This window comes from Tympanuchus pallidicinctus, unplaced genomic scaffold (assembly GCF_026119805.1).
Source record: "Tympanuchus pallidicinctus isolate F22 unplaced genomic scaffold, pur_lepc_1.0 scaffold12, whole genome shotgun sequence".
In the NCBI taxonomy this organism is placed as follows: domain Eukaryota; kingdom Metazoa; phylum Chordata; class Aves; order Galliformes; family Phasianidae; genus Tympanuchus; species Tympanuchus pallidicinctus.
This window is the reverse complement of record NW_026294637.1, coordinates 17,511,072-17,538,779: the sequence shown is the minus strand read 5'-3', so window position 1 is coordinate 17,538,779 and position 27,708 is coordinate 17,511,072. Positions and strand designations below refer to the sequence as shown.

Below are 27,708 nucleotides of genomic sequence, written 5' to 3'. Positions count from 1 at the left end.
AATAAAAAAATAATTTAAAAACATTGGTACAAACATACCGACCTCTCTCCTTCCACCACGCCCTCCGTCCCAGTCCAAACTCTCTGCACCCGCACCGTCACCACCTCTTTCTCCTCCTCTTCTTCTTTATACCAGGAAAACATTCAGCCGATGTCTTCAGGACTCCTGTGTTTGTAAGGACTTTGTCTGATGGACTCTGGTGTCAGATATAATTCTGAGAGGGAAAAACAACAAGGGGGGGGGAAAATAAACTAAAAAAAAAAAAAAGAAAAAAAAAAGAAAAAAAAAAGAAATAAAATCAATAAAAAGTTACAAACTTTCTTCTGTAACTTTGATTTCAATAATTATGAATTTTTATGAAAACTTGAAATAATAAAAAACCCTATTTCCTATAGATAGTTGGAATGCAAAATCTTGACTTCTGTATCTCTGGCGACTGCTCGGTTTCTCCCCTCTGGAGCTGTGGTCTCGGAGGCACTTTCCAGGACGCACTTTCCAGCCATCTTGCACAGAACAGCCCCAGGCAGTGACTCTCCTGCTGACATCGAGGGCTCACGCTGCCCAGAAAAGACACTTTCCTGGTGCCCTAGGCCCTGCGCAGCGCACCCGGAGGAATTCAGCTTCTTTGCCGAGGACCGGTTGTATTTTTACAGCCAATTCCCAAATGCCCATCAGAGTGGTGAGCGCAGCCCTCAGAGCCCAGGGGAGCAGGGCCGAGTCTGTGATGTGCGTAAGGAGCACACAGCAGGGCTGTCTGCCTGCCCTCTGCGTGCAAAGACTGAAAGCCCCAGTGCAGATGGGGATGCCTGGGGGTCCGTGGGAGAGGATTGTCTGCCCGCCGTTGCCAGCAGCACAGTTGTCTCTCCTCTCCAATGGACATTGTTCCCCACAGGCAGGGATGCTGCAGTGCTATAGCACAGGCAGGCAGTGCCCTGCTGCAACCCGGCCTTGCAGCACCCAGCAGCACAAGCAGTGATGGGTCCACTGAGGTTTCCTTCCTGCAGTGACTCTCACAGAGGATTTGGGCGCATGACAGCTGGCAGTCAGACTTGCAAGCACCCTCAGGCACGTCCGAGGGAATTTGGCTTCCAGGCTCGTCTGGAAATATGAAATTACACACATATATAAATAAACATGGACACGGACACGCTGCCTGAGCCAGGGGGGAACAGGCCTGGGGCAGCATGGAGGTGGGGCAGACTGCCCTGATGCTGCTGTGGGTCGCCTATCACCATGGTGTGTCAGGCAGAATTTCTTCTCAGAAAGAGTTGGTGATGTACCGAAACAGGCTGAGGTGGTGGGGTCACCCTGGAGGTGCTCCAGAACCGTGGAGATGTGGCACTGAGGGATGTGGTCATTGGGCATGGTGGGGTGGGTTGGAGTGGGACGGGGGGATCTTGGAGGTCTTTTCCAACCGTAATGATTCTATGATTCTTCTATAGTGTCAGTGGCACCTCAGGGGATGAGCCCAGATTTGCATGCTTGGCTTGTAAAGCACTTAAGGAGTCTTCGGGGATCAAAGTCACTACAACATGATAAAAAATAAGCAAAAGGAACCTGGAGTGCCGACAAAGAAAAGAATGGATTTTCTTTTCTTCCAGCGATGTGCTAATCTAGGAAAAACAACCTGAAACATCTGTGCTCATGGGAAGAGGGATTTTTTTTTGCTGGTTTCAGCTTTCCATTCACCTTGAAACAAAACATTTTGCATTTCTTTCTCCACAGCAGGCTTCAGGAGCTTCATGTTTTAGCTTCTCATCATCTCTAACCCATCCTCCCTTTTCAGTTTTGAAACCCAACTATTTTTAAAGCCGTTTGCTTTGTGTTTTGCTTTTTGAGAGAGTCAAAACACAATGGCTTTTTGCAGGCTCTCCCTCCCACCAGTGCTTAGACGCCATTTGCAGTGATCCAGGAGTGAACCCAAGGTAACAAACCAGAAGTGCCCGCAGCTCCATGTGCTGCAGTGGCCAATGGATGGATGCAGTCGTGCTCCCTGGAGATGAGGAGCTGTGCCCAGCACCACTGTGGACCGTGCTCTGCCCCACAAGGGTGTGCACATACCTCTGCCCAAGCTGTGCCAGGATGATGGTGACAACTCAATTGGCAGTTCAACAGACACCAGGAGGGTGGAGGGGTTTCCATGTTCCTGGGCAGCTATTAACACTGCCGGTTTGAAAGAGCTTTTTAATTGACTCGTTATCCCTTTTAATGCCATAATTAAAAGAGCTAATTCAACACACAGAGATTTAAAAAATAATAATAATAATAATAATGCTAACAAGCAAGTCCAGCAAGGTATTTGCAGCGCACAGCAGTATCCTAGCAATCAAAGGGAAGGAATCAGGTCTTAAAAGAGAGCTTTAGGAAAGAAGAGAGACTATGACTTCTGCTCTGTACAAGGTCCTGCAGCCCTCTGCCCCTTCCCAGGCACCCAAACAGCCTGAGCACACAGCTGGGGGTGTCCCCAGGAGAGCCACCCCCATCCTCATTAGCTGCCCCCCTGTCAGGGCACCATACACTTTTTTATCTTTGATGCTCTGTGAGCTGGATCATTTCTTTTTCTCAGTCGCCGGGTGATTAAAGCAGATGGATGGAGCAGGAGAAAAGCATTTTAGAAGGGCCAGCATCTCAGATCAGCAATTTTCATGGCCATAAAGATGTGGAGGAAAAAAAAAAAAAATAGAATAAACTCTTTCTCTCTCTCCTTTGCTGAAATTTACAGTGTGTTTCTATTGCAGTTTAACCAGTTGAGAGCAGGGGCTGACTGCCAGCACTGCTCATCAGGTAACCATGGGCTGTGCAGCACAGATAGATGCTTTTCACTTTATTTTTTTTTTTATAAGGATAAATACAAAGCTTTATAAAACAATGTAAAAAAAACAGGAAGAGGTGTGCTTAGGGCATGGAGGAGCTGCCCAGCTCCTCGTGGCCTTCCCATTTCTATCAGGCTTTATCACTACCCCATTTTTTTGCTCTGTTCCCACTAACTGCCTTCCTCTCTTCTCTCTCCTTCAGTCAATCGTTGACTTTTTCCCCTTTTCCTCCTTATCATTCTGTGCACCTCTCTCCCTGCTGCCATTCCTCTATCCATGCTCTCCTTGCTCTCCATGATCTCCTCTCATCACACTCCTCCCCCTCTGCTTCTCTCAGTGGGTCCCATCCTGCACCCTGTGCATGGAGAGGATGCTCCATGTCCTTCTTGTACTGGGGGCCCCAGGCCTGGACGCAGTACTCCAGATGGGGCCTCACAAGGACAGAATAGAGGGGGACAGTCCCCTCCCTGCCCACTGCCACTGATCTGTTGATGCAGCCCAGGATGCCCTGGGCCTTCCAGACCCAGCACACTGCTGGATCATGTTCAGTTTTTGTACACCAATGCCATCATTCCATCATAGAAAGATGGGTCAGGCACAATCTGCCCTTGGTTAAGCCACACTAGATGCCTCAGATCACCTCCTCGTCCCTCACGTGCCTTAACATCTCTTTCAGGAGGATCTTCTCCATGATCCTCCCAGTCTGTAGTTATTCAGGTCTCCCTTTCTTAAAAATGGGAATGAAGGTCTCCCCCATCCGCCCCATCCCCTGCTCCCACCTCACCTCTCCTCACTATCTACATGCCCCCTAGCCCTGCCCAGCTCTCTGCCATGCCTGTAGCCCGTGGCACCCGACTCTGCAGGATGGCACAGAAGGGCCCTGCACATGTGGGTGAGCACCTTGGAGGAGGTGGGGGCTGCAGCGCTGCTCCACCCTGAAGCCCTGCTCCTCCAGACCCCAGCACCAGGCCTATGGCTTCATTCTCTATTTTCTGGGTCCCTATCTGCTTGCTTACGATAGATTTACTGCAATTCTACTGCTTTATGATTAAAAGCCATAAATTTTACTGGGCCTTTTTCTTATTTTCCATAATCTTCAGGATTCAAGGCAATCAAATTTTAACTGGAAAGCATGGGCTGTGCAGTTAGGTCCCACTGTAATGGGGAACGGTTCATTTCCCAATCCACCTTCATTACTGAGCTACTAAAGAAATATTGCCCCGTGAAGGGGATTTTCCCTCTTTCCCTTTAAAACAATGCACTCAGCTGAGCCAAGGATCAGAGGAGCAGTGTGAACCTCAACAAAGTACAGCGTTCCCCCCCACTGCACCTGAGGTTTCCGGGCTGTTTCCTGGTGGACTCGGGCAGTGCTGGGGGTCTCTGTGTGCCCAGAGCAGGGTGCAGGATGGTGGCAGCGGGTCCCATCAGCAAGCAGCTCCTCAGACTTCATCATGTGCCTGTTACAATCCAGGTAATGAGACATTTCGGTCAAATGAGCTAATTTATTCCAGTGGCACTTTAATAACAAAATCAATAAAACTACACTTCCCAGCAGGGCTTTTTCATATGCTAAAGCTTCAGCATATCGCCTGGATATTCTAAATTCTCTCCCTGAAATAAAGTGCAAAGTTTAGAAGACAGATGACACCATTTGCAGCACTAGCAGGATAATGCCCTAATAAATCCAATGCCACCTGGGCACTTTGGAGCTGTCACACACTGCGTGTGGTGGCCACACGTTCCAATGACGTTCAAAAGCAGCAGCTCAGATCAGACAAGACACCTCCCTTCTCCCTGCCCTCCCACCTCACCATCTCCCCAATAACCCTATGCTGCTTCACCACCTCTCCCCACACCCAGCCATGCCGATGTCCCCCAGCAGTTCCCCCTCCCCTCCTTGTCCCTCCAGCTCGTGCTTCCTGAGCCTATCAGTGCTCCCCAGCCCTGAGAGCTGCAAAACCAATTAGCTCACTACAAAGGCTGAGAAATAATTAGGGACTCCAACGATAGCACAAAACTAGGGCATCTCGCCTTAAATAACTGCCAGGAAGTCTCTCTGCGCTGATGATGCCCTGCAATTGCCTCAAGCAGCTGATCAGCCCGCTTGCTGTCCCTCAGCTCCCAGCACAGCCATAATCACTGAAGGTGTCTCGATCTCCAGCTCATCCCTCCCACAGGTGCATGTGCTCTGCTGCTCCCAGGCACTGAAGCAGGCAGGCAGCCCCATGCAGATGTGGGCATTGCTGGTTTGAGCGCTGCCATTCAGTGGTCCTCCAGCTCAGGTTTTCCCTGGGGGAGCAGCAGGGGAAAGCAAGCACTGAGCACAGTAAATATTTTGGAAGAAAAACAGTTGTTTGCAACATTTCTTATCCACTTGCTTCCAGGATATTACAGAAGTTGTTTCCCTATGCAGCACTAGTGCACTCATCCCATCTCACCCCATCCCACCCTAATCCCACCCCACCCTATAGCATCCTATAGCATCCCATAGCATCCCATCCTATAGCATCCCATAGCATCCCATCCCATAGCATCCCATCCCATCCCATGCCATCCCATCCCATCCCACCCCACCACCTCCCATGCCATCCCATCCCATCCCATCCCATCCCATCCCATCCCATCCCATCCCATCCCATCCCATCCCATCCCACCACCTCCCATCCCATGCCATCACACCCCACCCCACTCACCCCATCCCATCCCATTCCATCCCATTTTTTTCCTGCAGGAGAGGGAGCACAGAGCAGAGCCTCTGACATTCCCTGTGCCCCATCTCCCTGCTGCAGCAACAATCCTCCTCCAGCCGTTGTCTGCGCCTGAAGTTTTGTCACTTATTAATGGTATTTAATAACAACCTGACACTCAGCCCTGCGTTTCACTCAGCCCTGTGACAGTGCCTCATGTCCCCAGCCATTTGTGGAGGAGCCTTGTAGAAAAGCCTCCCTGGCTCCTGCTCCCTCCGAGCCTGGCCTGGCATGCAGCACATCTCTTGGACTCAGCACTGGTATTTTGCTGAGCCCAACATGGAAGCAGAGCACCCTCCTCCCCTCAGCCCACTCCTGCTGTCATTGCTTTGCTGAGAGCACTGTCAGACAAAGTGTGGAAGAACATGTTCTCAGCACGGGCACAGACAGCAAAGGCCCTCAGGGACACTGACCATGACACTGTAACCCCTGCCCTCATGGGGTTTTTCCCAGTCTGGCACTAACAACTCCACATCCAGGCTCAGCTTCTTCTTGCTCGCCCAAAGTGGTGAGAGATCGTGTGCCCAGCACCCACAGGAGGTTCCCTTACTTTATCCAAGGACATAAGCTTGGGGAAGACGAAGAACTCCACCCTTCCTTGCATCTGGGTTTCAGGCTGGGGAAGGTCTGCATCCTGGAAGGGCCACACTGAGTCATCCGGGCATGGCCCCAGCAGAGGGAAGGCTGAGGCAAGTACTGCATAATTCTAATAGCCCTCCTGCACCATCCTACCAGCCTCAGGCAAACGGAGGTGAGAGAGTTTCTGAGCCACGCTGTCTCTGCAGCATTTTCTGATTAGTCCTTAACAAACCTTTCTTCCTTGAAGTCATTTGATTGCATTTTTTAATCTACTTACGCCCCTGGCCTGCAGCAGCAGCAGTAGCAGTGCGTGCCACCCTCAACGTCTGCACAGTGTTTGCTTTGTATCAGCCACCCAGCCCCGTTTCTCAGATTCACCCCTGCATGGCTGCACCAGAGCCCCATGGAGGGCTTTGCAAGCAGCTCGGCCCCACACCCTGTCCAGCAGTGGGGCCGTTCTCCTTCTTGGTGCTGCAGGGAGAGCTGGAGAGCAGCGTGTCTCCAGGTCCATGCACCCAGAGCTGTCAGAGAGCCCATGCTGTCAGAACCTGAGCAATAGCCACCAAAGCATCTCCTAAGGAGCAGAAGTGTGGTGAGGAAGAAGAGACACGTGAGGTCACCTCAGATGAACAAACTGCCCTGCCTGGTGACCTGCACCTAGGAGGATCTGGCACTGGTGCCTTCGAAGGGGACAGATGGCTGTTCTGAAAGAACAGAGGGGGTGTAGATCTGTGCACAACCAGGAGATTCCTCCTGGCACGAGGCCCTCACAGATGGATGCTCCAGGAAGCAAGCAGATACAGCTTTATCCTGCAGCACAAGCACGGCTTTCTTTTCTTCAAACACACACCTAATCATTTTGAAGATCTCTGCTTCAGAACTATCTTTTTGATAAAACTAATCACAGGCTTAAATTACAGATAAATACCCGATATTAAGAGAACAGTCTGAGAAGGAGGAAAGGGGTAGTTTAACCATGCTCATTTTCCTTGCTTTTCTATAGCACACATCTCGGGCTATTTAACCGTAGAGCTCAGTAAGCTTCATTTTGACAACTCTCCTTTCTTCACAATGTGGCTTCCACCAATGTTTCCCCGGTTCCTTTACCCACTGTGCTTCTGTTGGCTGTATTACTGCAGCAGTCGCTGTATCTCCAGCCCAGAGTGGGAAGCGGGCAGGCAAAGAGCTGCATCAGCACACACAAAGGAAAAAACCCATTGCTGAATAGGCTGGACCCAAAGGCTGGCTGCTTTGGGTCAGCCTGCAGGAGAGCTTCGGCTCTGGGTGCCTTCAGCTCCTGCACGATCCAGGCTCACAAACGCACGCTGCCTTCCTCTGCTCTGTAGGGGAACAATGGCTTTGATCAACAGAAGATTGCTGAGTTAATTGTAATGATATTCTAATGAAGCTGGGGAGATTAATTACGGCTCTTTATCAGAGCTGGCCCTTCGCCAAGGGTTCGCAAAATTGTTTTCCTCTGTTTCCTGTCATTTGAATTTAGGAGAAGAAAGAAGGAAGGTGGGTGCCTTTTTTTCTCCAGCAATCAGGATGGTGGCCTTGTGCCCCAGTCACGCTCACAGCTCAGTGCATTCGAGCAGGGGAACGGGGAGGGGGGAGAGTGCAGCAAGAAAGCAAATGGAGAGCGACAGAGCAAACCAATTAGCCATGATGCAGCACAATTACACTCCCAGTCAATAAGTGGCTTGGTGCAGAGAAGTACAAAGGAAGGCGGTGACAGCACACGGAGCAGACATCACTCCACGTGGGGCACATGACACCTCTCCAGGACTTTGGGGGCAAAACACATTTAGTGCTCCCCCAGAAGGGCTCACAGCAGTGGCACCAACACTGAGCAGGATGAAGGAAGCTCTTTCCAGAAAAGCTTTGCAGCCTTGCTTGTCACTCCACCGCACAAAGCAGGTGTCCAGAGACAGCCAGAGCCCTGCTAAGTGGCCTTGGGGCGCGTGAGGCTCAGACCTTCCTGTTTTCCTTGACAAATTGCTGTTCCTTTCAGGGAAGATTTAGCAGTGCCCAGGCAGGTGAGAGACAGAGCTGCAGAGGGATGATCCTGGCTGAGGACAGCAGATAACCAGGCAGAGCTGCCAGCTCACTCCCCAGGGAGAGGAGGAGATGAGGCCCTTCCTGCAGCGGGTGTACATGGGGTGTGCTGAGGAGAGAGACAGTCTGGGAAGGAAATGTGCTCCTCATCCAGCAGAAAGAAAGATGAGGATTAAAACAATGTCACTCACTTTCAAGCAGCATTGGAACACTTCCTGTAGACGGTCAGGGCTTGCTGCTGTGAGGACAAATGCCACCATCTCATCCACAGCCTCCAGCTTGCCAAGACACACAGCTGCTCCAGGTGTATTTTCCTGAATGGCTCTGGGAAGATGACACATTGCTGCCGCTCAGGAAGCACGAAGGCAGGGTGGGAGTCTAGATTCAACTGCGTGTTATTATTCCTGTCAAACAGAACATCCCCCTACACACACACAGCCCAGAATAGCTGCTTCCAGCTTGCTCTCCATCTCCTGTGCTCTTCCCTAGTCTAACCAAAAGGCACAAGGCTGCGTGACTTTGGACATGGGCAGAACAGCCCTTTGGCAGCAGCCTCAGCAGAAAGGGTGCTGTGACAGCGTTGTGGTGCTAAGGGAAAGCAGCTCTGGTGCCACTCCATGCAGAGGTTTGTGCATCAGAGACATCCCTGTGCAGGAGCAGCCCTGTGTGGCCCCGCTTTCCTCACAGCAGAGGAGCTGGCACGCAGCACGGTGCTTTCTGCTGACCCCTTCCACTGCCAAGTACAAGGCATAACATTCATCTCTGGTTGTTGAAACACAGCCTGAGCTGGGTGGCACACAGCCACGCTGCTGTCTACCATGAAAGTGCCACGGGCCAAGTTTGGCCAGGGTGTGAATGAAAGGGAGAGGATGCATACAGAGCACCCAGATGCATTTGTATGGGCTCAACACTTCATAGAGGCATGGAATACCCTGAGTTAGAAGGGACTCATAGGGGCCATCGAGACCAACCAAAAATTAGACCAGAATTTGCCATCAGCATTCAGGGAGCACCAACCTCTGCATGTAGCGTGGCCACCTGCTGCCTTTCCAAAGCACCAGAGGTACACTGCTCCTACTGAAGGACCAGACCAGGACCGCAACATCCACAGGGTGTGAAAACAGAGAGCAAAACAGGGTAAAAATAGGGTCTGTGTTTGTTCCATCACTCTGGTAACAATGTTCATTAGGGTTTTCAATGACCCATCAAACTATCTAGCATCCTAAATGTTTGCTGCAACTAGGAGGAAAAAATGCTGATCAAAACACTTTTCTCCTGGAGTATGACAGAAACTATTATTCATTTAGGCTTTTGTAAAGACTATCGAGTTTGGCAAAATGTTGTTTCAGGGGTAAAATAACTGGGGAAAAAAAAAAATGTTTCCAAACCATTTGAAAGCCCTGCAGTTTTCAGATAGGGAAACGCTGATTTTCCCATGTCAGAACAAATTCTTATACCGTAAACACAAACAGAACTAAAGAAGGAAGGGAGCATCTACCAAGAAGGTCCACACTGGGAAGCAAAGTGCTGCACCCACCGCAGGAAGATGAGCCCTTCCAGAAGGATTCTCTTGGCCAAAAGTGATCTCCGGACCTTCAGGTGCTCCTTAGGAAGGAGGGGTGCTTCCAGCAGCCTGTGCCCATGCCTGTTCCGGGTCGCAGGGCTGCCAGCACCCCCAGCACCAGATCCCATAAATAAAAGCCTCGCAGCCGGCTCTTGTGTTCATTTCACAGGCTGCTGCTCCGCTGACAGGTTTCGCACGCCGCTACCGTGTCTTGTCAGCTTTATACGCTCAGGCCAACGCCGGCTCACCAGCTCCGATGTATATACATAAAAATAAATGGCTCAGAAACCCCAATAAAGTGACAGATAACATAATGGGAGCTGGCTTCAGAAAATAAGCTTGTTTATGGAACCTCTGTGCCTCCAAACCTGATTTATGCTGCGCGGGCTCCCTGTGAGGGTTCAAGAGGAGGGCTTGCTCCTGCTCACTCCCACGGGTGCAGGGACAGCTGCTGGCTAAGAGCTGCCTTAGGGCTGTGCCCTCAGCCTTCCCGCAGCACTGGGCTGATGCTGCCTTCCTCCAGCCACCCCAGCCTCAGGGAAGGCTCTCTCCACACCAAGCCCTCCTCGTGCCCCTCCTTAGGTTTTCTGCCTGCAAGCTGCAGGGAGCCGTAAAGAGCTGAGGGGCTGAAGCAGGCAGCAGTGCACATAAAGCAAACCAGACAGTGCCTACATGTGGGCTTCAAAGAGGAGAGCTCCTGATGGCATGAGCAGGTTCTTCTCGCAGCCCCTTTGCTCTGGGCTGCAGATGGTCCTTATTCAATCTCTTGCTAGAAGAGCTTCCTTGCAAACAGGGATAATCCTTCATTTGATGTTGGCTCCCTTGGATATTGCTGTTCACAGCAAGCATTGCAATTTGTGTTTATTTTTGCCAAGCCATGTTTATTCTTGAGCCGCTTTGATTGTTACAGCGAAGGCTGGGATGGCTCTTTCAGTCAAAGCGTCTGTTTCCAGGGGGCTAATAATGAGAGACTGTCAATCTGGAGACACAAGGGAAAAAATCGCAGCATCTCCTCTCGTGGCAAACAATCAGCTGCTGCCAGACCTCACGCCTCGTCCGTCTTAATCTCTGATGTGCGTCCTGGAGGTCCTCAGCTCCATCTCCAGGGACGTGCCAGCAAGATGTCTGCCCCAGCACCTCTTCTGCAGAGCACAGAGGCTCTCAGGGGAAGGCTGATGCCTGCAGGGTGTGTGTGCTGCAAGATGCTGGTGTTCAGACCTAGCCATGCACAGCAGACCCCACGTGGGCCTGCTAGAACAACCGTGCAGGGGCTGGGCACACCAGGGCTCCCAGCCCCCGTTCCCATCTCTAGGCTGTAGTCCCATGAAGATGTTATCCAACCTTGCCTTGTGCTGCCATGTGTCTGGGGCTCAGCTCTAAGGAGAGCTGTGGGGGAGGTTTTCTCTCAAATTAAATAATTAAAATGTTTTTCCCCTTCTAAATAATTCCAATTTTTTTCCCCCCAGCAGACCAGTGGCAATAAATATTTAATACATTCCTTGCTTCACTGCATCCAGCGCATTGCCATTTTAGAAATCATTTCATTGTCTGTGTTTTCCTTCTTTTAATTACAGTCACCCGGCACCAAACACTTCCATAACACCCGATGATGAGGGCAGACGGCCGGCCGTGCTGCTGCAGGTCACATTGATGCACAGAGGCACCAGGCTGACACCCAGCCTGCACATACACTTGTTTTCCCTCTGCAATCAGCTCCTTTGGTCATCGTGGGCCACGAGATGCCTGCAGAAGGGGAGCTGGCTCCCACCAAGGCCCACCCTGCAGCATCCTTAGTGGCAAGGCCAGCAGCAAGAGCCTGAGCCGCATGGCAGGGCAGGGCAAGCGTGTGCTGAGAGCTCTGCACTCTGTGACTGAAGGACTTCCTGATTCAGGCATCCTATCTATCGTTTAAAAGCCCTCTATGGATTTTTCTTTTTTCTTCTTCCAGGATTTTCTCTAATTACAAGGATAGCCCCATTGCCTCTAAACTGTTCTATGCCCTGACTTCCAGCACAGCAGTACCAATGCCCTCAGTGCCTGCAGGCAGAGCTGGGAACACAGGGCAGCCAGTGAGTGCCCCGTGCTGCTGGCAGCAGTGGGAAAGCTCCAGCTCCATGCTGCCCAGCAGGTCCTGCAGCTCCCAGCAAGCTCACACCCACCACGGGCTGGCAGAGAGAGGGTTACCATTTCCTGGAGCCGCCACCGCAGCCAGCCTGGTGAATTAGCAAAAATGAATAGAAATACTGCATGAGGCTAATAAGATCTGAGGGGAGCTCCTCAGACAAGCTGATTTCCAAATTGGACTGACTTTAACCTCACATAAATAAAAATGAATGCTGATAAAATATGGTGGAAAAATCCATAAGGGCAGATGAAGGCACTGATGCGTTTTTATCTCCCTCCTGCACCTGCAGTAGGGTCCAGGGTCCACGTGCTTCCCCAGGGCCCCAGGGCCCTGGCCGTTCTCCAGCTTAGCCCAGGTGGCACAGCAGGACTGCAATGGCAAGAGATGTCCTGGTGTGTCCCTCAGACCCCAGCAGTGCTCAGGGCTGCCCGAGCAGAACAGGCCCAGGTGGAAAGGCTGCCTTCACCCTCAGCTCCAGGTATGCTGGAGTGCACGTCCAAGGGCAGAGGTGCTCACTGGCATCATGTTGTACAAAGCCTGTGCACAGCTGTGTGAGAAGGATGCTTTCTGGTACCCAGACACATCCACACACGGAGTGCCAAATTCAGCTCCAATTCACACCTGCTCCCATGAAACAGGACTGTGGGATGGCCACACATGCCTAGAGCTGGCAGGCATCACCAGCATTAGGCAACTGCTGCTAGAAAGCCCTACCACAACCAGACACAACCCAAGGAGGCTGTGGATGTCCCATCCCTGCAGGCATTCAAGGCCAGGCTGGATGTGGCTCTGGGCAGCCTGGTCTGCTGGTTGGTGACCTGCACACAGCAGGGGGTTGAAAATAGATGAGCATCGTGGTCCTTTTCAACCCAGGCCATTCTATGATTCTATGAAGAACTCCAGGCTTAGCAGAAGCTGGGAAGGAGCAGGAGGAGGAAGCAGGGATGCCTGGCAGACAGGCGGTTCACACAGCTGCGTTTGAGCCATCATCACCAACAGGACAGGTGTCAGCAGCGAAGGAGGAGGGCAGGGTGTGAACAGGACGGACACTGCTAGCAAGGTGTGAAGGAGGACAGAACTTCTCACAGGGCGTTTCTAGGAGCTCCTCCCCTAGCGTGAAGCCCTGGGGCAGAAGCAGAGCTGCATGCTCCAGTGGGTGACTGACAGCGAGGAACCGCGCGCGGAGGGATGGCGAGGTTAACAGGAGGGGAAGCTGTGAAGGGCCTGAGAGTGAGACAGGTAACTGCTGTTTGCCAGCAGGAACCAGCAGCAGCGAGGAAAGCACGGGTGACACGGGAGAAATGACAGGCAAGGAAAATGAGCCTCGCAGCAGAGCTCTGAACAAGCAGAAGTGGGAGAAGATTGCATTTGTCAAAGCCAAAGAAAAGGATGTTACAGGAACTGAGCCGTGAGACGATGACACTCCAGAGGAGTCTGAGCAGTCCCTTAGCAACCTGGCACACAGGGACGGCAGCATTCGCATGTGATGGAGCCCAAATGTTTATGGGGCAGCAGATTTGTAAGTGAAGGGAAACAGCTGTGTGAGACAGGGATAAATTTGAGCCTGAGGTGAGCAAAGCCTAGGATGAGAGGCAGTGGCCTCAAGCGGTGATGGGGAGTTTCAGGTGGGATATTAGGAAACTTTTCAGACAGAGAGGTGATGCAGTGGCACGTCTGCCCAGAGAGGTGCTGGAATCACCATCCCTGGAGGTGCTGAAGAACCGTGGAGATGTGGCACTGAGGGACGTGGGCAGTGGGCATGGTGGGACGGGTTGCACTAGATGATCTTAGAGGGCTTTTTCAACCTTCAAGATGCTATGATTCAAAGAGGAATGGGTCCAGGGAGCGGGGTAAGCAGCTGATACCGTGTACTATGTGCTCCTACCAAATAAGACGGTGCACAGTACTGAATCCATACAAAAGACAGCTTTTTGACCTAATTCGGGAGTAAAAGCAACCAACAAACCCAGACCTGGGCACCAAATCTCCAAGGCTTTTGCAGGTTTTTTTTTCAGGCTCAGAGCAAGTTTCTACGAGAGCGGACTTCTCACACCATCCCCTCACTTCTCTCACTGCCCACTGATCTCAGCACTGAAATGTCATCTGCCATTTTCAGGAGGTGCTTTGAGCTGCTTTCAGCCCAGAGCAGTGAATCCAGATTGAATGTGGTAAGCATGGGGAGCAGAAGATTGCAAGAACTGCACACAACACACATGGCCCCTCCAGCCTCAAAGAGCTCACAGCCTAAAGTCCAGACCTTGCAAAGGTCTCGTGAGCTTTACTGGTGGAGCCCTATTGAACTTGGCAGCATGCGAAATTGAGCCCACATGTGAGCCATGCAGGAGGAGGGCTCTGTGCAAAAGGCAGCACGAGGACCCAGCGTGAACTCACTCACCTCCCCGGAGCTTTGCCCCATTGGAACAGAACCAGCATGATGCAAAACCCCGCAGGCAGGATCTCCTCACAGGTACCATGACGGCTATACCTGAATCTGAGGATGAGGACAAAGGAAGAAGCTTCTGTCCCTGAACATCAGGCTGTTGCTGTGTGTTTGGGCTGCATGCTACCCGCACGCTGCAGGGCTGGGATGTGCAGAAGGGCCCCCAGGGCTTCCCAGCAGCTCCAGCACAGACAGGCAGCCAGATGTCCAGGGCAGAGCAGGACTAAGGTGAGAGAAATTGCTCATACAAGAGACTTCCAACCCCCCTCCCCTCCCAGTGCAGGTTTCATATCAACTCAGAGACACGCAGGTCAAAGTCAGATTAATTTCAGGGAGGAGAAAAAAAAAAAAAAAAAGTGAAAATGAGTATTTCTGACCTGTGTTTTTTTTCCCCCTTCTTTTCACTCAGGAAGTGAGCAGGCATGCACAAACAAGAAGCAAAATGAATTGACCCCAACCAAATGAAATAGATGTTCACGGTTTGTTTCTTCCTCAGGGTGTGTGTGAGGGGAAAGGGATCACTGTCAGACTCCCAGAGATATTTTTTAGCTGTTCTACTTCATACACCCCATTGAAAAACTCAATTACACCAAGCCCTAATTGCAACTTTCAGGTATCTCTTCTTTCCCTCGCATGGGAAAGCAGCCATTGCTGCTTTCCTATTGCTTTCTTGAGGGAAGGGGCTGCCCACACCCAGACACCATCCCACACCGATTCCCTATAGCACAACACCTTGGGGAAAGGGTTGTTACAGCTGGTGTGCAACTCCATGCATGTGTACAGAAACTGTGCAGGGTGGAAGGAAGAGCAAGAAATAATGAATCCCCCAGCACTCACTAAGTCCAAACAAATAGACTGGAGTGGGAGCCTGATTTGCATTAGTTTGATTGAAGATGTAATTTGCTGCTGAATAAATGTGGTTGCATCCAAATCAAACCTTTAGTCCCTCAGACATTATAACTCTTTCCTTCTTTCCCTGAGGGTTCGCCAACCTTTAAGGCTGACCGAGGATGATGTATTACAAGAAGGAACGGCCTTAAGAGAAGGGCAAGTTTGGAATAGATATAAGGAAAGACTTCTCACAAGGAAGAAAGGGATCTGAAGCACCCTCCCTGGGAAGGACCCCCGGAACCGACCACGTCTGTGTCCCTGTGCATGAGCTGTGCCCCAGCACAGCTGCAGCTTCCCACCGCGGAGCAGCCCTGAGAGCGACATGCTCACAGCCTCAATTTATGGGAGGGAAATCCATCACGAGGCATGAAAGCCTTTCATCCAGGGCAATTTGCTGCAGGACTTATAAACCGAAGTGCTGGGAGCCAAGAGGCAGGCAGGATTGGCGAGGAGGAGAGCTGCCTGCCTGCACGAGAGGGAGGAGAGCTCCTTGACAGAGGTCTGTCGGGCACAGGAGGCAATGGCCCCTCCTGGTTGTGATGGAGGGAAGGGGCAGAGCAGGCAGGCATCCCTGGTGCCATTTGTAACCCGGAGCAATCACTCAGAAGTAGGGACCGCAGCGCAGGGAGAGCTGAGGCCAGAGGAAGGGAGAAAGGGAGAGATTGATTATCCCATAAATCAATGGCCGGGCACTGATTACAAAATAAACCACCAGGGCAAAGGTCAAGTGCTGTGTTATATCACCCAACCCGTCAGATTTATTCCCCGTTCGGGCGGTCGGTTCCCCCCGCCATCTATCACGGGGAGCTCAGGCACGTTCTGCCAGACACGGCCAGGCCCAGCCTGCAGGCAGCAGCATGAGGCTGAGATCCAGCAGACACAGCCAGGCAGGGCTGACATCTACCCTGTAGGGCCCACATGTCCCCCAAGGACCCCGACTTCAGGTTGGCCCTGGGTGCTTGTGTCATTTGGTGCTGGGCTCCAGGCGGTGCTGATCCCCCCGAGAGGGCTGGCAGCTTCCCAGCAGGACCCCAGGGTTTGCTGCAAGCCACTCCTGCATCAGCAGAGCCCTCCGTGCCCGCTTCAGTGCCCTGAGCTCTGCAGCCATACAGGGAGAGCTTTGCAGACCATCTCGTGGCACTCCACTGGAATTCAGCCTACAAAACTTCATTTTTTCCTCTCTTCTCATTCTAACTTTAGATTTTAAACACAGGCAGCAATGAGATGAATTCCTAGCAGCACTGTTCATCTGTTTCCCAGAATCTGCTTGTCACTGACCGTGAAGAGCTTTTCAGTCTGGGTCCCAAAATATAAAACCCCTAAAATGGGCATTTTTCAGTCCCTCCCATTAATTAACAGAGAACAACGCCGGAGCCTCAGGATGTGTTCGCTGACAGCCTGGGGGCAGCAGGGACATGGCAGGAGAAGAGGGGCTGCCATGGGCAGTGCCCCCTCAGACAGCACCCACTGCTATGGGGCATAGCACCACGTGGGGCTGTGGATGATGGGTGCCCCATTGGCACAGACCACCATTCTGCACCCCTGCAGGATGGCACTCGTGCCAAAATGGTTGCTGTGCTTGGCACCAGCTTGGGAGTTTGTTTTTCTTTCCAGGAGCAGGGAACATTTTGACTCCTATTTTAGCCTGTGTGGCAGCAGGGAGGGGAGGCTGCAGCACACGGTCCAGCCTATCCCACGTGAGCCTCAGGATCACCACCATGCCCAGAGCACCGGCTCCAACAGGGCACCGTGTCTGGGACAACACTGTGACCCAGTCCGATCAGAAAAGCACGAGGAACCACAGCTATTCCATGGGTCTCTGCTCCCAGAGGGATGCAGCAAACCCTCAGGAAGTGCACACAGAAGCATCTCCACCTGCGGCTGTACAGGTCTCAGGAGTTCCTTTTCCCATTGTATGGAGTGGCTCCTCAGAGCACAGTGCTCATCTCCAAGCTGGTGCTGCTCTCCCCATCACTGTCCTGACCTTGGTGGGAAGGGGGTGAAGGCAGCCACCCCCACCCCCGCCACCTCTCTACAAACAGGGTGACAACACGTTATTCCAGGCACCAACTGCCTTGCTCCTGGAGGCTTCTGCGGATCCCTTGGAGTCAGCAGTAAATCACTTTTAAGGCCCGGCATGTCCGCTCACCTCCCTCAGGGCTCTGGCCTGCACAGACATCCATCACTTCTATCGGTTGGCCCCTCTCCACACTCCTGATAGAGGTAATGAGCCGAGGTCGATGAGAGGCAGCTACCTGTCCTGGCCCTCCCCTCACTCCTCCTGCAGGTTTGGATGTTGACATTTATTCTGGAAGAGGGAAAATGGAGAGGAGCCTCACCAGCTCCTGCAAATGTCAGGACAGGAATGAGATCTTAGCAAACCGTAATATGCTATGCAAATCCTCAGAGGGTGACCATGTGTTGCCAGGGCTCTTTATTCCCCTCCATGGTAATCAAACAGACAAGGATTAAAGAGTAGAGCAGCCACATAACTGCTGGTCCCTCTGCTTTACCATCACCGTGAGGTGACTGTATCTGAACATACGGCCCCAGGGCTCTGTAACAGAGAAACCTTCAGGGTTAGAGGAAGGTTTTGACAGAGCAGAAGAAAAAAGTACGAGCAGAGGAGGGTGTTCTCCTAAAGGTGTCAGAGCTTCACCTGCATCTCCAAAGGTGCACCTCCATCCTTGCTCTGGTGTATGTGCCACGGGCTGTGGCTGTGCACGAGGCACGTGTGCATGTTGCCAGCAGTGAACAGCCCTGCGTGTCTGAAAGCAACAGTGCTGCTTGGAGATGGGATGGGGAGGGACTGTGTGGTACCCAGGCGTGGAGCTCTGTCTCTTTTCTACAACGATGTGCTTACTTAGCTTTTTCCTTCACCTTTTTCCCCCGCATCAGGAAAGCTCCATCACTTTCCTCCCCTGTAATGATGTTGACCTGATTAAAATTTTTATTGGATTCTACAAAATAATTTCATACATACTGTTCCCTGGAGCCCTGCAGGGTGGAAAGAAGGTTGGGAAGAGAGAAAAGGAGAAGAGAGTATATTAAGAATGAGGTGGAGAAGGAAAATATTTTATTTTACTCTGAAATGATTTTTCCTGGATGAATAATAGATTAGAGAGCTCTCTTCTTTAAACAGCACTCTTACAAGTGCCCCTGAAACATGCAGGCATGAAAAAGTCACCACTTGAGCATTTGGGGCCTCCTTCAGCTGAAGGCAGGCACGGCCAGCAGGCTGAGATAGGCAGCCACGCACCGCAGCCCCAGCCTGCCGTCCCTGTCCCAGCTGTGAGCAGCAGGATGAGCCCAGCCTGCCACGGGATTGCTCCCAGACCAGCCTGAGCCTCAGGGATGTTTGAGGCAAATAAAAACATGTGACAAAGGGCGTGGAAGTTGTGATTGCTTTGTGATTTTGGCATTTTTCAGCTGCTTTCCTTGCTCCCTATAGGAAAAGTCCCAATGCCTATGTTGCAAGCATAAAAAGCCCTCTGCTGCTTTGTTCTGCTCCCTAGAAAGGAGTCAGGTCTTGGGCAGTGAGAGGAATGGTGCGGGCACGATTTAGTTACCCAATACCATTTTCATGTATTTAAATCAGATGACAACCCTTTGGCCCATGGACTAACTGCTTCCTTTCCCATGAGACACAGCCACCTGAGACGGGCAGCTTTATACCCCAGTCCACAGCACAACAACAAATAACCTTTCAGGGAGCTCAGCATTTGCTTTAGATGTCCTTTCCAGAGCACCCCCACAGGGCTGGCTTGTTTTGAAACGTAGTTTCCCCGGTGGATGTTTATGAAATACATTTTAGTGCTGTGCGGATGCCTCAGCAGATCACCTCCCCCTTTCACAGGGGCAGTAAGTCTGCAAACCAAAGCTGGTGCCGGCTGAATTTCGAGTGGGAGCAGGTGGGATCAGGTGAAACCAAGGTGAGGAATAAGGGACATCTCTCAGTCCCTCTCAGGGGCACCACTCATGGCTAGCAGCTGAGATTACCTGTAAGCTGTGTGCTCCAGAGGTCATTCTCAAGGTCACACAACTAGAAGTATTAAGGGTGTCTGGGTAACCTTCAATATATGTTTTGGAATGAGTCTGGGGGGTGAGGGCTGACATCTTGCCAGCACCGTGTTCTCTAACGATTGCTGTTTGACATTTCTCCACAGGTTCTCCTTTTCTTCCTAAGGCAGGCATTCTGATGGGCTCCAGATCAGAGCTGCTGCTCTGGGAGGGACCTGCAGCCCCCCCCCAGGTTCCCCAAATTGTGCATTTCTCCTGCTTGCCCACTGGGACAGCACTGCTGTTTTATGTGGCATTCTCCACATGACTCTTTTGTTACAGAATGAATTCATAAGTGGCAGCGCTGTCCCCCAAAACACAGAACCCTACCATCCCACAGTTAAGACTTTAGGATGCTCTGGCCCATCCTTCCTCCTCCTTCCACCTCCCTCTGCAGTACTCAGGCATCCTTCCCTGGGATTTCAAGCTTAATGCACCATTCATCACACCTTCACCTCACCTCTCCATGCTCTGTCCTGTGCAGGCTGCTCCCAAACCAGAGCAGGGATCTGGAGCACACAAAGAGTCTTACAACAGGAAGGGATCTGCAGTGTAGCAAGCAGCTAACGAATGCTACAGCAGTAAAAGCCCAAGTTCTCGATAGAAATGACTTACAGCATTAAGTTGTGCCCACAGCCTGAGAAATGGAAGGCACCTGCAGCCAGCTACATTGTCCCACACTCAGAGCAAAATGGGCATTTCTTTGACTTTTATTTCTACACTTAAGACAGCAATAAAGAAGAGAAGAGTGAATACAAGGCCTCCCCAAGAGGCTAAGCACAGCAATTCACTGTGCCGCCAAACTGGAGCTCAACACAACATGGCAGCTGCTGCCACAGCCAGCAATGCCAGCTCTGCACACAAAGAGGCAGCAGCTCCTGCGGCTGCACAGCTGCCTCCATCCCCATCTCCATCCCACTCAGCATCTCGGGAGGTGGACAAGAAATTAGGCACATTTATTTCTCACCGTGATGGGCAATAAAACAACCAACAGGCTCTAACAAAGCCTGCATCTTCCTGGAACTCCCAGCCCCACTTCTCACGTGTGAGCGTCTCCGCAGGGATGTTAAGAACTGATGACCTGTGCCCAGCCAGGATGCCAGTTCCCACCAGCCCTGCTGCCATCAGCCATCTCTCACGAGGAGGCTTTTGGCAGGAGGCAGGAGGCTGCAGTTGCACCGCGTGCCCTCACCACAAGGCACGTGCCAGCATTCACCAAGCAGCGTGGCACTAACTGGGACCTCAGCACGAGGGACGCTGGTGCTGTCACCACCTTGCCCTGGGTAATGAGGGCTTTAATCTCCAGTTTGGCAACCCAGCACCTTGCCAGAGCAAGGACTCGTGTTTATCAAACCCAGCCTGGCAGCAGGGAGGGAGAACATCTGGCACAGCCTCCCTCTTCCCATCAGACGTGCTCACCATTTTTTGTGGTTTCAACAGCTCTGCAGCTCCAGTCCTTATAATTACAATGAAAAACCTCACAGTCAACCACGGCACCTTGCAGCCAAGATATCAATGTGTTTCCAAATAAAAGCTTCATGGCAAAAATCCTACATTTTTGTGGCGTCTCTGCTTTATTCCCATCCTCCTTAGCACCATTGTATTCACATGGTCTTCAATTATTTACAAGCACACAAAACACTCCAGCCCACTTTCTCCACTAGTATGAATCAGTGAGGTGCCAAACTAAATCAACAGAGTTACAAAGATTTGCTGTGGAGAAGAATCTGGCCTGCTCTCTCTGAAGACTCTCCTTCCCTCCACAGTAAGCATGCAAAAGGAGAGGATAAAAACAGCTTTCTTCATTCCCTGAGTTTGCCAGCCACACGCCAGCATGCTAATGCCCACAGAGACCTGCTCCTCACTGCTGACCTACTTTCCATCCGTGTGCCTGCAACGCACTTCTTGTCTTCCCCAGCAGCCCTGCTGCTCAGAGCAGCCATCCCTGCTGTGCCCAAAGCCCCGCAGCAGCACCGGGTGCCACCCCCATGGTCAGGTCCCTGGGTCCTAAGGTAACAGCCACTGGCTTCAGCAACGGAGGAGGCCCCTGGTTACTCAGCCAGCCCTTGGAATTGATACGGCAGCATCTCCAGTCTGTTTCCATCAAGGCTTTCCTCTTTGTTTTCATTTGACAGCAGTTGCAGACAGCACGGCCTCCTCCTGCCACAGCCCATCCAGTGCAGCTTGCCACCGCCCGCCATTTTGATTCACCTTGGCCAACAGGATCCCCACTGCACGGATCACAAATCAAAGCCCAATGCAGTGCAATGGGTGTGGGGTGCTCCTCTAAAGCTGTAGGACAATCCTCAGTCAACCAGTACCTTTTCAGGACTTATTAATGTCCTGAAATGTCCCCACAGACATGATAGCAATCTGAACTTTCCACAAGAGCAGTACGAGAAACCTTTCAGAGACTTTCCAGGGCTTCATGATCACACCAAATGCTGAACCTGACTTTTGAAAGTCATTTTGTTATTTGCACCTTCACTTAGAATCCAAAGGTAAAGCAGCTCATGAAAACATAATGTGTGTGAAAAGAACAGGTTTGTTCTCTGGAGAGCCTCTTCATACACAGGCTGGGAACCACGTGTGAAACCCAGGGCTGCCGGGCATCTCATTAAAAGACAGAGCTTCCACTTATGTCTGTTACCATCAGCAGTTCACAAACTGGGGCCATTCTGCTCAGCACCAGAAGGTTGGGGAAGTGCAGGAGAGAGATGACGAGCTGGGCTTCACTGCACCAAACCAGCTTACTCATCCTCATGTACCACCCCAGCAAGGAGATGTCACAAGGCCTCCATCATGACTGGAATCATAATATCCATGATTCACATGGAAGACTTTTTTTATACAAAGCACTGAGATAAAAATAAAAGGATGGGGAAAATCTGAAGAAACTTGTTTCATTCCCTACAAGATGGATAAACCGAGATGAATGTAAACAGCTCAACTTGACCCAAATATTTTTTTCGTTGCTGAGTAACCCTGCAAAAATGTTGTTATCTTGGTAGCATCTGTGGAGATTAGGTGGAAGAGAATTTTAAACAAACATTCAACTGTCTGTTGTTTGAGGAATTTCGGCCTGGCCACAGGCTCTCCAGACTGCTGCTTTTCCAACACCCTTGACGCCTTTCAGAAGAGAACAAACAAATTAAGGGAGCAGGAAGCATCCCTAACATTCCCAGCACATTAACATGCTGCTGACACAAAGGTTTACATGAAACATTTGGTTTTAGAGCTTTCCAAATTCTTCTGCACCCTAAGAGAAAGATGGGATGGCTCTGCAGGAAATACATGCTCGGGCCATGGCTGCTGCAGGGGGTGGGAGGAGGGGTAGTCACAGCAGATGGCTCTGAGCCATTTTGGGTGGCAGTAGGCACCACCGAGGGCTTAGACTTACAGCCCACACCGGCTGCCATATGGTGTGGCAGTGGCTCAGCATCACGCAGGACCCAATTTATAGCATCCTCGAGGGCTGTGAGTACCACGCTACCCTCTTACTGCTCTCCATTAGTACAATCACTTGTTTTCCAAGCATCTTCCAGCACCACGCTGCTATAATTATCGATTCTTTTTTCTTCAGGTTGCAGAAAGGTGGAGGGAGATCTGATAGATCAGATGAGAGAGTCAAGCGTGAGGTTTTAGTCTCTTCATGCTCCAGAGGTCAGGCAGGCCTGCCACTCCTTCCTTCCCTCCCTCCCAGCAGATAGCACTATCTCAACCACACAGATGCCTTCAGAGATCTCCTTGGACCCTGTTAAGCTGTGCAGCACTTATGCTGTGTGCATGTCCCAGAGCTGGAAACACACAGCAAGCAAGGCATGGCCTGTGACACAGGGAGCAGGAGGGGTGGGATGACCACAGCTCAGAGAACAGCAGCCCTTCCAGCAACCTCAAACCCAGCTGAAATTCTCCTGGAGTAACCAAGAGAAATGAGAGCAAGGAGGAAAGTCCTGGAGGGCGTGGGATGGACATGGCAGCATCACCGTGCTACCATATGTGCCTGTTACACTGCAGCCACAGCACAATTCCAGTGCTGTGGTGTGATGGCAGGGGATACTGCAGCCATAAGATAGAGCAGTGGGTCCAGTCAAGAGCAGGGCAAAGTGCAGGAAGTTCGGGGTAAGAGACAGGTCTGGCAGAATGATCTTTTGCAGCTCTGGCGCATTCAAAGGTGGATGCGTAGTTCTCAGCTGCTACAGCAACCCTCTCCTCTGCACACAAATGCTGCTTGCTCTGGCTGCTGCATACCTTCCCCTCTATGCTCCTGCCCCACTGTGACCAGTTTGGACAGACAGAAGATCCCAATTCCCTCTGCTCTAGGAGTAGTAGGAACAAAGGTATCGCACAGTGAATCCCTCCAAGCTGGGGTGGTTTTTCAGAGTGCTCTGCTTCACTGAGACACAGAAAGAAGGGAGCACGTGGGTAAGGGATACAGTCCGACAGCACTGTGACCCAACAGCCACCAGAGATGGGGATACTGGAAACTTTCTCTCAAGCCAAGCACAAAGGTCCTTCTGTGCTGGAACAGGGGAGGCTCTCAACTCCGACAGCACATTTTGTGAAACTCTGCAGCTCAAAGCATTGTCTCAGTCACACACAACTTCATGGGCTGGGCCTTTTGCCTCGAAAGAGCAACGCAGCTGCCTGAGGGTAGCTTGCGCTCAGCTGCTGGAAGGAGCAGGTTGCCCTAAACCACTGACTGAACTCCCAGCTGGGCTCAGCTACCCAACTAAGTACAAAATGCCATTTTCTCTTAGGGGGTCCTTAAAATATCAGCTCGGTGCCAGCACTACAGCTCCTACCAGGGCTCTGAGTGAGGACAGTCATCCACATCTGTGCTAGGCAACTGCAGCTGCATTTCTTGACTTTATGGAGAAACTGGAGTATTTTTAACATACTGAAAGAAACGGCCATTCAGCATCAGTTATTCAAACTCAGTACAGAGGCTGTGCATTCTAACCACTCCCATTGCATGTACAGCATCCATTAATGTCCTACCTCTCCTTCCATGGCAGCTTCTAGTCCTGGCCTGCTTTGCTTCCCAGCTCACAGCAGTTGTATTTTAATCCTTCAGTGATGCATCTCCTCAACATGCCCAACAGCCACAGCCAGGGAGCTTCCTGGAGGAAGTAATTACAGAAATTGAGCTCACCCAAGCAATTGAAAAAGCTGGTATCTCAGAGCTCCAATTTTTCTCTCTGCTACACTCGGGACCTGCATCAGACTGAAATGCACCACTGGCAACAGTCTTTGCTCTTCTCCACTTGCTGCTTGAATTTTCACCAGTGTTGACAGCTCTACAGTGCTGATCCAGAAGCTCCAGTTCACCAAGGATCGACCAGTTCCATAATGAAGCTGTAATGGTTACACCAGTGTAGTGCTGAGCCTAGGAGTGTTTGACCCCGCAGCAGTATTTCCAGCCCTGGGACACAGAGGCTTCTGTCTGATCGCAGCCTGCTAAAAGGCTTTGCCTTCTCTTGCCTTACCTGGCAGCCAACACATCACAGCCAACTCCATAATCCCCCCAAGCAAAGCACGTCTCAGCAGTAACTTAATCTGAAGTTGAACTGCAGCTCTCACAGCTAGCTCGAATGAAAATGAAAAGCAACTGATAAAGGAAAATCTACAAAGTGAAGTAGGTGGCGAGGGGACCAGAGGCAGAGCATGCAACTGGAAAGAGCAATGCCACAGCAGATCCAGCAGTGCAAACATTAATTGCTTTTTAATTATTCCGGTGCTTTTCTTCCGCAGTAGTTGGTAATTACAGGAATCCTGCCTGCCCTCCGGTGGCTAAGGAGGAGAGGAAAACCAAGAGAGTGTCAGCAGAGCAGGGCCAGGAACTGAGCCTTCTTTTACCCTTCAGTGGACAGCAGGAAGCTTCAGAGTTTCCAGCTGATGCAATTGCAGGATTTGTTTCTGATTAGAGATCTGGGTAGGAAAGCGCACACCCTGTTCAGCCCCAGGCTTGGTTATATTTCTGAGTCTCTAAAGAACAGAATCGCCTTCCTCCTGCCCTGCTGCCCACCACACCCCAGCTTCAGCCACTTCCAGCTCTGGGAAAAGGGCCAGCCTGCTTCTCAGCACATCATCTGCTATCAAAAACCCTTACAACAAAGGTGGTTGTGCACACCTCTGGGCTGTTTGGAAACATGAAGAGCCCAGGTTGGGCACGCACAGCCTGATGAGCATGGCAGCTCTGATGCTGGGTGTCTGGCTGCACAGCCACCACCAGGTATCACTCACCAGTGCTATCTGACGGTACTCCCATGCCCCCCAGCCTCTCCTTGCAATAGCTTGGAGCCAGCATAGGCAGCAGGTGAAACACTCAGACCTTCAGCAGATCTCCTACATGGAAATCCCACCTAGAACTGTGTGAGAACTGACAGATGCATGTTGTGAACAGGCAGATAAGCTGTTGAGAAAGACCTGTGCTTAACTTTCTGGTTCGGATATCTTCTCTTCCATCCACTCCTGATTCCACTCAGACACTTTAGAAACAAATATTCAAAGATATCACGATCAAAGTGAGGAGGAGGGCAAGAGCACAAGAGTTCCATTAATGGGAAATCAGAATTCAGCTATACTCCTTACATAAGACAAAGGTGAGATAAAAGCTCAGCAAGGAAAGCAACATGGGATCACAAGAGCATTGACTTCCTAAACATCTGTAAGGACAAAACACGTTCATGGTTTCCATAAAAGAAAGGGCACCAATTCAGCAGTTTTCTTCTGATAGGTTGATGGGAATTTGAAGCAGCCTCCCCATATCTCCAGTTATTTCCAGATGTTAAAGGTCCCAGGACAGCTTCTGCTCTTTCCCAGCTCAAATACAACCACTCAGACACCTGCCTGAGGAGCAGCCTGCTCTCAGTACAGCAGAACACCCTGTAGCAGGAAGGGAGTAGGACAAGTAGCCAGCAGACCTGAGCATGGTTTGCTGTACAAGGAGAGAAGGCTTCCATCTGCACAGCAATCCCACTGGGGCAGCTCAGTGCTGGCACGGGCATGTTAGCAGCCCTAAGATTTCAGACTCAATTACTGAGAATGCAAAAGAGGTCTAACAACTGAGATACCAGAGCCTCCTTAGGTGCTCGTAACCCAAAGACCATAAAGAACATTTTTCATCATCCCCGTTGCTCAGGAAGCTCTAAAAAAGAAACAGCCACTAAGGAGCTTGTGACAGTGACTGTGTCCACCAGCAAGTCAGAGCAGCTCTGTTCACACACAACAGCATGATGTGCCTTTTTCAGGATGGGGTAACCTCCCTCCTCTCATTTTCCCTAAGGCAGGAGGCAACTGCCCAAGCATCAAACCCTCCTGGCCTCAAGGCCCCAGCCTGAGGTGTGAGGAGAGTTCCCTCTGCCCCAGCTTTGGAGTCTGCATGCTGCACTACTAGCCAGGTGCTGACCCTAAGACTCCTCACTGAAGATGCTAAACACTGGTGATCTCAACGCAGCCACAGGAGCCCAGTAAGCAAACAGTCTTAGCCAAGTCTCCTCCATGTTGGGGAGGAACTGGTGCTGATTCCATAAGGCTATTTTTGCTGGCATCGTTGTTACAGCGCCAGAAAGCAGCTTGTGTATTCAGTGGGAGCTCACAGGACAGAGACTGTGGAAATTGCATCTCATCCTGTCTTCCTACTCAAGCCCCTTAATGGGAGAAAAAAAGCACCAGCCTTTCTAAAACAGGAGAAAATAACTTGTGCTACAGGAGCAGAGAGAGGCTCGCCATCCACTTGCTCAACAGCCAACAGCTCTGAACAGAGGTGGGAAGATTTGGGAGCCCACAAGGAGATAGCCAGGCATGTTGTGAGCAAGGGGGGACTGAAACCCAGGCTTCCACATGGCTGGACCAAACCTTCCCATGGAAGAGCAAAAGGCAAGAGCAAAAGCAAAAAACCCTGAAGCTGCAGCAGCACTGTATCCACAACCACTGTGCTATCTGGCCACTAGGGTGTGACAAAACCATATCAAGGGTACACAGATAACCACACCATTACCATTTTGGTGCTAAGAAGCAACAAGCAATTTGGGAACCAGGAGTGAGAAAGGCTTCGGTGGCAATGGTCAACACACACCTCGTGTATCTGCAGACAGGAAGCTCGTGTTCCTTTGCACGCTGCTCTGTTCCCCAAGGAACCAACTCCAAGCCCTCCAAAAAAATCAATGAGATAACAAGGAGATGAGTTGCAGCCAATATGGATTTGTCAAGAGCAAGTCACATCAAGCCAATCTACCTTCCTCCTATAACAGGGTAACAGGCTTTCGGCACAGACAGCACTACCTGTCAAACATCTCAGCTTCAGAAAGCCTTGTGACACTGTCCTGCCTGCTGTTCCCGTAAGCTAGGGAAATATGGTCTTAAGAGAAACTGTGACAGGACAGGTATGAAACTGCTCAGATAACCACGTGAAGGGGGCAGGCATCAGC

The 27,708-nt window shown here is 51.1% G+C and overlaps 1 long non-coding RNA gene across 1 annotated transcript; it reads right to left on the bottom strand.

Moving 5' to 3' along the window:
- Window positions 1–40: 40 nt before the first annotated feature.
- LOC128075615 (uncharacterized) lies at window positions 41–26,552 on the bottom strand. Its single transcript, XR_008203921.1, has 4 exons — window positions 24,494–26,552; window positions 24,278–24,399; window positions 4,144–4,270; window positions 41–251 (listed from the first exon to the last, which is right to left on the bottom strand). It is a non-coding gene; the product is annotated as an uncharacterized LOC128075615 (long non-coding RNA).
- Between the last annotated feature and the right edge of the window lie 1,156 nt (window positions 26,553–27,708).